The sequence below is a fragment of the Eptatretus burgeri genome, chromosome 9, assembly GCF_056783735.1.
Source record: "Eptatretus burgeri isolate ZD-2024b chromosome 9, Ebu_testis_v1, whole genome shotgun sequence".
Lineage (NCBI taxonomy): Eukaryota > Metazoa > Chordata > Myxini > Myxiniformes > Myxinidae > Eptatretus > Eptatretus burgeri.
This window is the reverse complement of record NC_140969.1, coordinates 97,198,858-97,211,357: the sequence shown is the minus strand read 5'-3', so window position 1 is coordinate 97,211,357 and position 12,500 is coordinate 97,198,858. Positions and strand designations below refer to the sequence as shown.

Sequence of the window (12,500 nt, the reverse complement as noted above, 5' to 3'; positions counted from 1 at the left end):
CAAAACATTGTGTGTATGGTTGAATCATTTCTACATTTGAACATAATTTGAAACTTTACTATACCTAAGAATTTCTATATGGTGAGCAATTCTAGCAATTTCATAACTTATTTTTCCTTGCAAAAAATGAAATCAAAACAGTCAAGTCTCATACTGTCACACGCTCTCTGAAATGACCGTCTGGTGAAACCTCTCATCGACGCTCGAACATTTCGACCTGACTAATAGCCATTGCCTTTCTTGGGCAAACCAAGGCCAAAGTTGGCCTCCAACGCCAGTCAGTGACTGGGCATCTTCCATCATTCAAAGTCTTTCATTGGTACACCTGAGCTCCTATCCATCCACAAGGTCTTCATCTGCAGATTGATAGAGTACTACTGTTTCCTCTGAGCTGGTGCCCTGCCTCATACCTTGCTCAGCTTGATGCTGTGGAAACCAATCAGTTCAAGATCTTTGCAATCTTCCGTGATGAAGCTGAGTATGGGCCAATCATTTTCCCATCACAGACAGGTCGTTGGTCTCTCTGTCTTCGTCCGCCTCCTTTCTGGACTTGCACCTTCTGCCCTCTCCATGCTTTGCCTCCCCCCCTCCCCATCACCAGGTATCGACAGGAAGCACACGGTCAACCAGTAACCCCCTCCTTGGGATACTCCCAAAATCCAGAATCACTGTTCACCTCCACTCATTAGTTCCTCTTTTTTCCAACCTGTGGAACCAACATCCACATTCTCTTGAATCTCATTCTTTCCTCCAGGTCTTCAAGACAGCTATTCACGACCAGCTCAAATCATCCCCCATCCAAAACCATGATCTTCTCTACACCCGTTAAACCACCCCCACTCCCACCCCAAAAATTTTCTTCAATGGCCACCCCTCGCATTCTTATCGTTACTGGCATCTCTTGTTTGTCTGTCTGCCTATTTTCTCCTTCCGCCCTGCTGTTAGCATTTCCCCCCATTCTCTTCCTGCTGTTCCTTTTGTTATGTTGCTTCCTGATCCATTCTGTGTTCTAGCTCTTACACGAGCCTTGACTATGTATTCAAAATGAGTATTTTTGAGTACAGGATTGTTGATCCAAGTTGGAAGTTGAGGAATTTTGGTGTGGACTTTTCTTCCCTGTGACTCAATGCGGTATTATACGATTATTCAGCAGAAAGGTGAAGAGTTCCTGACGCTAATTGCTGTGATTGGTGCAAGCTGTGCGAAGGGTTTTCCTCAGATTACGGGAAAAAAGTTCTCCCTCCGAGTTGGCTTGAGGCCAGTAAAGTGTAATTTTGCAACGTTTGATTCCATGAATGCTGCAAAACTGTTTAAACTCGAAACTGACGAACTGGGGTCCATCGGCTGATACAATTTCATGTGGCAAGCCATGGATGGGAAATAGTTGTTAGGCCCCTAATAATGAACTGGGTAGTGGTGGATGACAAATTAATTGATTCTGGCCATCAGGAGCATTTGTCAACAACTCACCATTCGTCCGAACTCTCTCTTCCTTATATGTGGTGACTTCACTTGTCATCATGTTAGTTGGCTGGGTGTGGGTACCTCTCTCACCTGCCATGGCACTTTGGCAAAAGGCTTCTGCAACTCATTGGGACTGACTAAATCGGTCAACTTCCCGACCCGGATCTCAACCAACGGTGTTGCATCTCTTCTGGATCTGATTTTGACAAATTTCCTGAAAATATCTGCTGTTCTTCCTCCGCTCCAATCGGTTCTTCTGACCACGTCCTTGTCAAAGTAAGCATCTCATCTCTATTAAGGAACCACCTCAGCACCGTCAAGTCTGGCATTTTACTCAGGCTGACTGGCAGGCTCTCCAAGCAGCCATCAAACTTCAAGACTGGTCTTCAATCACGACTTTCTCCAACCACAACTCATCCTGGGAATTCTTTCAAAGAAACTTGCTCGCTCTCATGCACAGATTTATCCCCTCTCGTCTTCAGTTGTCCTACCCTTCCTCCCGCCCATGGTTCACTGAAGCTTGTGGCGAGGCAGTTGTCCTGAAACAACTTGCCATTGCTTCTTGGAAAGCAAACCCAACTGAGGGTAATCTCAGTTCCTTCCATAAAGCTTGGAACAAGTGTGTATCTACCCTCAGGAGAGCCAGAAAACAACTTTCTAAGCTCAAGTCTGAACTCTCAAACCTCTCTCCCTCCTCCAAATCCTGGTGGCATCTAATCAAATATGTTTCTGGTGTATGTTCCCCCTCCATCCCCTCCCTTACGTCAAATGGCCGCATTACTGACACCGCACGTGTAAAGGCTGAATACCTAATCTCGGTGTTTGCATCTAAATCTTGTGTCTAAAACCCATCGCTTTCTGTACCCACCTTAACCAGTCACACCCAACTGTCCCTGGACTCTGTGTCCTTTTCTTTTGACAAAGTGGAGAGTTTGCTGTCAAACCTCGACTCAGATTCTGCAACCGGTCCAGACAGCACCAGCCCACGTGTCCTAAAATCCTGCTCCTCTGCTCTTGCTCACCCTCTCTCTGTTCTATTCACCCTCTCATTTGTTCAAGGTCATCTGACATCTGCTTGGAAATCAGCAAATATTACCGCCCTGCACAAAAAAGGTGCTAAAACAGATCCCTGCAACTACAGACCAATCAGCCTTCTCCATATCATCAGCAAGGTTTTGGAATCCATCATCGCTTCAGACATTAAATCCTTCCTCTTCTCCAATGGCTTGATTTCCGATAATCAATTTGGTTTCAGACCAGGTCACTCTACCCAGGATATGCTGCTTCTGCTCTCTCAACAATGGATGGAGGTACTCGATACCAAACATGAAATCGTAGCCATATCGCTTGGCATATCGCGTGCTTTTGACACGGTCTGGCACCCTGCCCTGCTCACCAAACTCTCTTCCTGTGGTATCCAAGGCCATCTGCACTCATGGCTCACAGACTTCCTCTCCTGTCGCAGTCAACGTGTGGCCCTAAATTGAGTTCTCTCATCCCCTCTTCCTCTCCAGGCTGGAGTTCCTCAAGCCAGCATTCCGGGCCCTGTTCTTTTTCTGTTTTTCATCAATGATCTCTCTGGCTCTCTGGAAAATCTTCTTTATCACTATGCTGATGACTTCATCCTCTGTCGTACCATCTGTTATCCCTCAGACCAGCAAGCAGCAGCTTCTTCGCTCACTGCAGATCTGGGTAAAATCACAAACTGGTCCAACACGTGGAACATGTCTTTCAATCCGGACATATCTCACTCTCACGATGTCTCTCTGAAGGGACCATTTAGAAAAAGCCAAAGCCAAAGGTACCAGGCATCTGGACCACAGGTCTCACAGTAAAGCAACAGAACCCCAGCAAGGGTGAGCAGACCCAGCAGCCACCTACTTTAGTGCTGCAGGAGCAGAAGGATGAACCCTCAGATTGTGAAAAAAAAAATTTTTAAGTGAAAAAAAACGTGCATGTAAATAAAAATTTATTTTACCTTGAAGCCATGGGCGTTAGATAAAATTATTTGGTCAGTAGACACATCTTATATGAGGAAATCTTAAGAAAAAAAGATGAAGATCCTAAACCCCTAGCCAGATGGTCAAACCAAGGGACAAAATTAGTCCATTTTAGAGCCCTCGGAGGCAAGGGCTTATGTTAAAACTTTTATAATTCATCACCTAACTGTATTATCCCAGCAAAAATGTATCTATGGATAGATAATGACCCTATAATTCACTGTGGTATGAGGAAAAAATTCTAAGTTGTTCCATATTTTAAGGAGGGCTCCTAAAGTTTCACCTTATTTTAGCTCGTTTTGGCCAAAAAGCCATTTTTAGCTTCCTCTAGAGTGAGGAATATGCATCCCAGAAGCTATCTGATGCCATAATTGAAAACATTTGGATGCCATTTAATAAATATTTGCAATATCAGCTTTCTAGAGGAGTCCATTATAAAATTATTAGCCACTGAAGTTGAAAAAAAAAATGCGTTCTTCACATTTGGCATTTTTAGGGCCAAATTTCAAAGGTCTCGAGAGATAGATATTTTTAGACTATGAGGAATTGAAAGCTAATCTTATGCATGTTGGGTTGAGCCATATAGATCTACATTTAAGAATTTCTCCAGCAAAATCTGAGGAGGTGACCTGGGGACCCTTCGGTGAGTTGGCACGGAATGACCCAATATATATATATATATATATATATATATATATATATATATATATATATATATATATATATATATATATATATATATATATATATATATATATATATATATATATATATATATACATATACACACTAGTAGTAATGCCCGGCGTTGCTCGGGCTAGCAATAAAGCCTGGTGTTGCCCGGGCTTTCTTGCAAATTTCCTGAATAGCTGTGAGGGGTTAGCGGTTAGGGTTAGGGTTAGCGGTTAGGGTTAGCGGTTAGGGTTAGGGTTAGCTGTTAGGGTTAGGGTTAGCTGTTAGGGTTTGGGTTAGCTGTTAGGGTTAGTGTTAGGGTAGCTAACCCTAACCCTAACCCTAACACTAACCCAAACCCTAACCCTAACCCTAACAGCTTGGTGTAGCGGAGGTAAACAGCGCCCGGGGCAAAGTGGAAATTTGCGTCCCCCGTAGGCCTAAAACTTGAGTGGATTTGAATGGAAAATCCCATAAGGGATATCGATTTATCGATTTTTTTCGAATATCGGAAGTGTTGTGGAAAAAATTTATAGCCAATGACCTAAGTTGGACCAAAAGCCATAATCGTACCGAATTTGAATGGAATCCGTTGGAGTTTGTGAAAATGCATCAAAACGAATTTTGAGGGGCCTCTTCAGGAAGACAATAATATCACTAGTATATGTGCCAAATCTTGTTTCATTTAATGCAGTAACAAAAATCTGATGGTGGAACAAAGAAAGAGGCGTGCCCAAATATATATATATATATATATATATATATATATATATATATATATATATATATATATATATATATATATATATATATATATATATGTATATGTTGTTGTTCGTCTTTCGGCTGCTCCCGTTAGGGGTCGCCACAGCGGATCATCCATTATGATCCGCATACTGATTTGGCATAGGTTTTACGCCGGATGCCCTTCCTGACGCAACCCTGGTCGCCTCTTGCGACACGAATAAGGATTGGGTTTCGCCATGATTCCGGGATGCCCTACACCCTCTCATAGCGCGGCCCAGCGCAGAGCTCCCGTTCTCAAGCGATCCTCCAACCCAAGCCTCCGAGTAGCCGGATTACAGGCTCACGCCACTACGCTCGGTATATATATATATATATATATATATATATATATATATATATATATATATATATATATATATATATATATATATATATATATATATATATATATATATATATATATATATATATATATATATATATATATATATATATATATATATATATATATATATATATATATATATATATATATATATATACATACATATATATATGTATATACATATACATATACATATATATATATATATATATATATATATATATATATATATATATATATATATATATATATATATATTGTTACAGATTCGCGCCCGCCGGCGTGCGACGGCCACGTAACTCGAATCGTGGCACGTCGCCCACCGGACGGACAATCCAGTCGTGACCCTCTCGGACTAACGCCGGGAACCAGTCACGGGTGGACCTTTCGGTCTCACCGCGATCGAGCCAATCGGCCCCCGCGTGGGATAGGGTTGCTCGCCAAATTCGACCTACCTAAGTACCCACACGGAGGGTAGACCGGGCGATCGCACCTCGCCGCAGGTCGACTTCGGACACGGGCCACTTAAGCGACCCGTTCCGTACTATCGGGATAACCGAGCGGTGTTATCGTCGGCCTCGACGGTTCGATTAATTATCGGGCGTATTCAGCCCACTACCAACCCTTTACGTGAAGCAAGATGGGGATTCAATGAAAGAAATGACGAAGCGAAGCGGGAAACAGTTCAACACAAAGCACATTTATTCGCGATGAACGGAAAGCACACATATTCAATTCCACCAAAAGCACATAGAAAAGGAAAAGAAACACAATGCAATTTTACACAAAAAGCAAATGCGACAATGCAGATCTAATACCGATTACGCGAGCACACGGCAACACTTATACAATTTTACTTCACAGACGGCGCCGACAACACACATTCCCAAAAACAAAAAAAGAACACCCTCAAGGATGAGGCGGGCCTGAGGCCGAGACCGGGTCGGGCCTACCCGTCTGGTGATGAGACGCGGAGCGGCGATGGTGCCTCAACTCCGCGGGCCTCGCGGACAGTGTCTGGTAGGGGGTGGGAAAGGGGCCCCCTTGGTCGCACTATCTCAGCGCGGGGGGAAACAGGAGGGGGTTGCTGATGCTCGGGGGAAAGGAGGATTTCTACTCTGCCTCGAGTCCCGCGACGAGCGTCTCCACCTCGTCCAGGTCGCGCCGTCGGCCTCCCTGGTGTGCAGCTCCCGGCACGACGCGAGCACCCCCTCGTCTGCCCTCGCCGCCTCTCCACAGCTCCGTCCCCTTCGCTCCGACTCCAACGCACACGACGACGACCAACTTCTTCTTGCTTCTTCTTCCCAACTCCACCGACTGCGAAGTCTTAACTCTCTCGACTGACGAACGCGGTCGCTTATATAAGCCCCGTGGCTTCGCTTTTGACCCCCTGCCTTCGACCTTTCACCTCGCTCCCCATTGGCCCGAGAAAAAGTGGGCGTGAATGCTTTTTGATCCATAAATTTGCATATAGCGATCGCCCTCCAACGCCCTGGAGGCGGGGCCAAATCGCCCCCTCGCTCACCGATTGGACGGCACAAAAGTGGGCGTGTGTCGTTTTTGATCCGTTTTTGGAGCACAAAATCCGTGATTTTGTACACGCTGTTCGGCGCGCGCCCTGCACGAGTCCAACACCGGTACCCACAAGCGGCGCAAGAACGGTGGCGATGCGACGGTTGCAAGGTGTGACGTGAAGCGGCGCCGCGGTGGGTGGTTGATGTTGTGGTTGGTGGTGGTAACAATGGCGGTTGGTCCAAAATAAAGATAGTAAAAGAAAAACGGCTATCCTGAAGAGTCACAGCACGCATGAATAACATTTATTCCCACTAGACAACGGGTCTGGGCCTAACTACACATATACTTACGGAGATATCTCACCTAAGGGACCTGAATGGTTGTTTGCGAATTTGGTAACCACAACACTACCCCCTCCCCTTTTTACAGACTCGTCCCGAGTCGTCAAATTTTCGTGTGCCATCATGTGTAGTTTTCCCCTAGTACATTTTACCTACGGATCCCTGAGTGCGACATTCATGGTATTCGTGTCCCCAAAATAAATAACCTGAGGGCTGCGTAACTACCTAAACAAACTCACTCACACGGACGACTTAAATAAAATTGCCGGCGCTAAGACAGACATGCCGGGGGCGCACTCATATTTACAGTACATCTTAACCTTAACTTACAAATTTTACACTAAACCATGGCCCAGGATCACTGAACTCTGCAAAAGAAAACAGTTAGCAGGGAGCCAGGCTGCTCGCATGCAGTCTCTGGCTCAAAACAATGCAGGTGACAGGGAATGTGGCTGGCTGCTCACACGCAGTCCAAGGCCTTCCCTTTTGAACTGAACGCAGTGAACCACAACGGTGCATGGGCTGCACAAACGTAGTCTCCGTGCCAGCTCCAGTGGCACACGCAATGAACACAACGAATGGATGGATGAACACAAACACGGTGCACGGGCCGCCACTGCAGGCCCGTGTTGTAGCTGCCAACAGGGCAGTTCTTGCAGCTTGCAAACTGTTGCCTTGATCCTGGCGCACATAGCAATGAACAGGGGGGGGCAAAGCAAAAATTGAACGGGGCTGGTGAACATGGGCAGTGGGCATGGCATGGCAAAGGCAGCAGGCAAACACAGCCCGCAGAAGAAGGCCGCTGCAGGCAAACACAGCCGGCAGATGAACTGGCCGGCACAGGCCTTGAGGAAAAACAGCCAGCAGATGAAGTGGCCGGCACAGGCCTTGAAGCAAACACGGCCAGCCGATGGCACAGGCCTTGCAGCAAAACAACAGCTGCCGATGAAGTTGGCCGGCCTCCGCCTTGAAGCAGAACACGGCCAGCCGATGAAGTTGGCCAGCCTTTGCCGTTCAGTGGAGGTTGGTGGAGGGAGTGCGGTGGTGCTGGCCACTTGGAAGGCGGGCTCGGACCTACCTACCTGTCTCCCTCCCACCTATCGCCTTTGCCTGTCACTGTACATACCCACTCCCTTAATTTGTGAAAAACCAATTTAGCCCCAACTTATTTTTTTTGTTGTTTTTATTTTTACTCCCCCACTATAAATCGTCCCCTAACCCCCCTTTATCGTCCTTGTTCGGCTAACCTATTCTGTCACCTAGCCTACTCCCCACCCCTACGTTCCCTTCCCGGAGGGGAATAAGGGAGAGCTAACGTCCTGTGTCGAGGCCCAACGAAGCCTCAGAATGGCCTCCCCAGAGTTCAGCGATCTATAACCAAAGTGGGTCCAGCGGCCCACAACGACAGCGAGGGGATGGATGGTGCGGAGGGGTACATCTCCTAATCTACCCTATCCATTTAACTGCTAAACTACCCCGGGGCTTTCAACAAGCGCCTCTCGCTTAAACTATTGGTTCTAACAACCCAGATTCCCGTCGCCTGTGTTGGTGTCCTCACAATTTCGGGCCTCGCCCCCCAAATTTTCTTCCCGTGCCCTCACACGGTCTCATGGCTGGGACACGTGGCTCCCTTTGGCAGGCACGACCCTCTGCCGATTCTCCCGCTATGGCACCCCCGGGCACTACACTGCCTCCGAGCCTACCAGCTCCCTAAACACCGGGGAGTGCCCCCCATGGCACCTCCCCTGAAACGCACACGTGGCAGGCTGGCTTCCCGGGCCCCTTTCCGAGGGTCACCCTTGCCCACAACACTGCCCACGCGGCTAATGGCGCCCCGGGCCTCCGCACCAAGCAGACGCACCCGTGCCCACTACGCTATCCCGGCCCCCCATGGGCCCTTGGCCTACCACGGCCGACTAGTCTGGTGCCCGGGGTACCCACTCAGCGATACTCACCTTTCGCAGCCACGCTCCCAGCCCGTCAACAGGGCTCCTGCACCCCTCCAAACGGGTTTCGAGCCTACTTCCCCACCAACAACAAAACGACCTCCATTTTTCAATTTAACTAACCCCCTAACTCACTCTACACTGACCCCGGGGTCCCTTGGGCGGGAGTCACTCCTCCCCCCAATCACTCATCGCACCATGCATTCCCCATTCGCTCCACTCGCACAGACCCGCTGGCCTCACTCACTCAACAAGCACATGCTTCCACTTCACTCACCAACTCTTCAACACACTCACCGCTGAACTCTGCTATCCTTCTAACTACATCCCCTAACTAACTCGTGCTCCCACGTCGTCCCTTAAACTACAGCACGTTCCTTTTAACCTACGTCGCTAAGCTACGTCAACTCTACACATCCACAAGTCTGTCACTGTCTTCAAATAATCCCATTAATTTCCCAACCTAAAGCTCACTAAATCCCTCTACCGAATCCATTCCACGGACTCCATGAGGACTTACCCCTGCCCCATGGAGTCGGTCTAGCTAAGCTAACCCTTCCCCCTAACTAGTTTTCATCCTGTGCCCAGGTAAGGGGGTCTTCCACCCCTTGCCCAGGAATCCTGTGCACCCGAAAGTGAGGCTTGCTTTTTTTTTTTTTTTTTTTTTTCCTTTACATGCGCAGCACCAGCGCTGCAACTCAGAGCTCGCGCACTTTACACCTGCCCGTGACGTCATGCAGCTGCACGTGTTCCTCGTCCCTCCTTGGACGGTACCATCCGGCCGGGATACCCCTCCTGCCGGGTTCCAACCACACGTGCAGCCATGACGTCACCGTGCGCATAAAAAAAAAACACAAGCCCCACGTCTCGAGGGGTTCCCCACGCGAACACATGTGCTTTGCCCGTTGGAGCTTAACACACACGATCGCGTGGAGAACCCGTCCGGTCCAAATCCATAATCCTGCCTAAACTTTGTCCGTCCGCGGGATCGGCAAATCCACCGCGTGCGTTTCCGGACCGGGACTTCACTCTCGCAAGCGAGCACGTGGTGGTCTCGTGCGTTGCACAGCACGAACCGCATGCTCACTGCTGGGTGAACCCGGCACGGTCCCCGAAACAGCTACAGCCGCTACTCGGCTTTCGTTCCTCTGTCGCCGTCGTCGCCTCCATTCCACACACGCACTCCCGCGTGTTACGACGCTCACACTCCATTCCATTACATTCACCCCGGGAGACGCGGCTGCGTGCTCCCGCATGCCAACCGACATCTCCCTCACATACCGCTCTCTCACACACACGGTCTCCCTTGCACTCGGCCGTTTACTCACGCATGCTACCTCTCTCGCACACGTGGCTCCACGCACTCGCGGTGCCTCATCCACACACCGTCCTTCACTCACACACGCGGGGGAACTCAACCGCGGTTCCTCATCCACACACCGTGCCTCACTCATACACCGTGCCTCACTCACACACGCGGGGGAACTCAACCGCGGTGTTTCACTCACACTGGCCGTTTCATCCACACACACGGCCTCACTCACACACGGTTCCTCACCCACACACGCGGGGGCACTCACCCGCGGTGCTTCACTCACACTGGCCGTTTCATCCACACACACGGCCTCACTCACACACGGTTCCTCACCCACACACGCGGGGGCACTCACCCGCGGTGCTTCACTCACACTGGCCGTTTCATCCACACACACGGCCTCACTCACACACGGTGCCTCACCCACACACGCGGGGGCACTCACCCGCGGTGCCTCATCCACACTCCGTGCCTCACTCGCACACGCGGGGGCACTCACCCGCGGTGCCTCACTCATACACCGTGCCTCACTCACCCGCGGTGCCCCTTTTACACACAGCGTGCTGGGAAGCACGTACTCCGGCACCATCGCCACCACACCACTCACGCACGGGGTCGCTTCCACACACGGGGACGCACTCACACCTTGCACCACACACACAGGGACAACCACACTGGGGATTCGTGTCCCCACAAGGGTCTCCGGGGCCTCTATACCCCCCAAGCTCTCCGTGCACCCGTCCACAGCACTCCTCTCAACCTCGCAAAGCACGACCGAACTCACCTGGTCGTGACTCGCCTCAAGGGGGCATACTCCCTCCCCTCGTTTCTGGAGGAGGCCATCCAGGTGCTCGCACTGGGTCCCTACCCAGTCCACCAGCTCAACCTCATGGTCCTCCACTACCTCTGTGTGTGTGTGTGTGTGTGCGTCACTAACCTTGTCCAATTCACCCTCTATCTCCCGTGTCTCTATACATTTATAAGTGTCTGTTGTCGTCACCTCGTGTCTCGTCTCACACGTTTTGGTCTCCCCATTTAATTTTTCCCTTTTGGTCACCGTCGATTCCTCTGTCACGACCCTCGCCCAACACGCCCCCCGAATTATTTTTTTACCCGCCTCCACCGCGGGCCTGTCAGCCGTTTCACCCCCTTCCAGCTCGTTTGCTCCCACACGTGGAGTCGCCATTCCCAGCTCCCTGGTCACGGCCTTCATGCCCGCCTGCAGGCATCGGCCCATGTTCTGCGTCTCACCCCGCAGCTCTTTCATTTCTTCCTTCATGTTTGCTTCCATTTCGTTTATTTGCTGTGTATTCGCATCCATCCTTGTTTTTACTTCATTTGTATTTGTATCCATCTTTTCGTTCATGCCTTTCATTTCCGCATTTATTTGTTGTGTATTCGCATCCATCCTCGTTTTTACTTCGTCCATTTGCTTGTTCATGTTCGCATTCATCTTCGCTGTCATTGCCGCCAGCATGGCGCATAGCTGGGCCATGTCGGGTGCGCTTGGGTGAGCCGTTTCGGCAGGGATCGGGGAAGGGTTTTGGTGGAGGGGGGGAGGGGAGGTGTCATACACCGCGGCCGCTGCCGCACCTATTTCGGGCTCTGGGTTCAGTTGGACGAGTTCATGTTCCTGCACGGGCATTCCATCCTGGGCCATGGATCCTACGCATTCTACATCCATTTCTAATACCCCCGGCTCCCGCTCGCCTTGAGACGCCATCTTGCTTCTCGTGAAGGGTTAATTTCGCTCGCTCGTAATTTGGAGGGAATCGGGGGTCGCTTCTCTCACCCCTGGACCGATTCCCGTGAATTTAATTGGAGACAGGACAGCCCGTTTTCCCGTTCTCCGTTACCAGTGCCGCGAGGAGGGCGATGGATTTGTATCGCACGACCTGACACCAGTGTTACGGATTCGCGCCCGCCGGTGTGCGACGGCCACGTAACTCGAATCGCGGCACGTCGCCCACCGGACGGACAATCCAGTCGTGACCCTCTCGGACTAACGCCTGGAACCAGTCACGGGTGGACCTTTCGGTCTCACCGCGATCGAGCCAATCTGCCCCCGCGTGGGATAGGGTTGCTCGCCAAATTCGACCTACCTAAGTACCCACA

The 12,500-nt window shown here is 49.9% G+C and overlaps 1 protein-coding gene across 12 annotated transcripts in view; it reads left to right on the top strand.

The window, feature by feature from the left end:
• Positions 1-12,500, top strand: part of SCAPER (S-phase cyclin A associated protein in the ER) — a 631,592-nt gene that overhangs the window by 531,426 nt on the left and 87,666 nt on the right. The window lies entirely within an intron of this gene.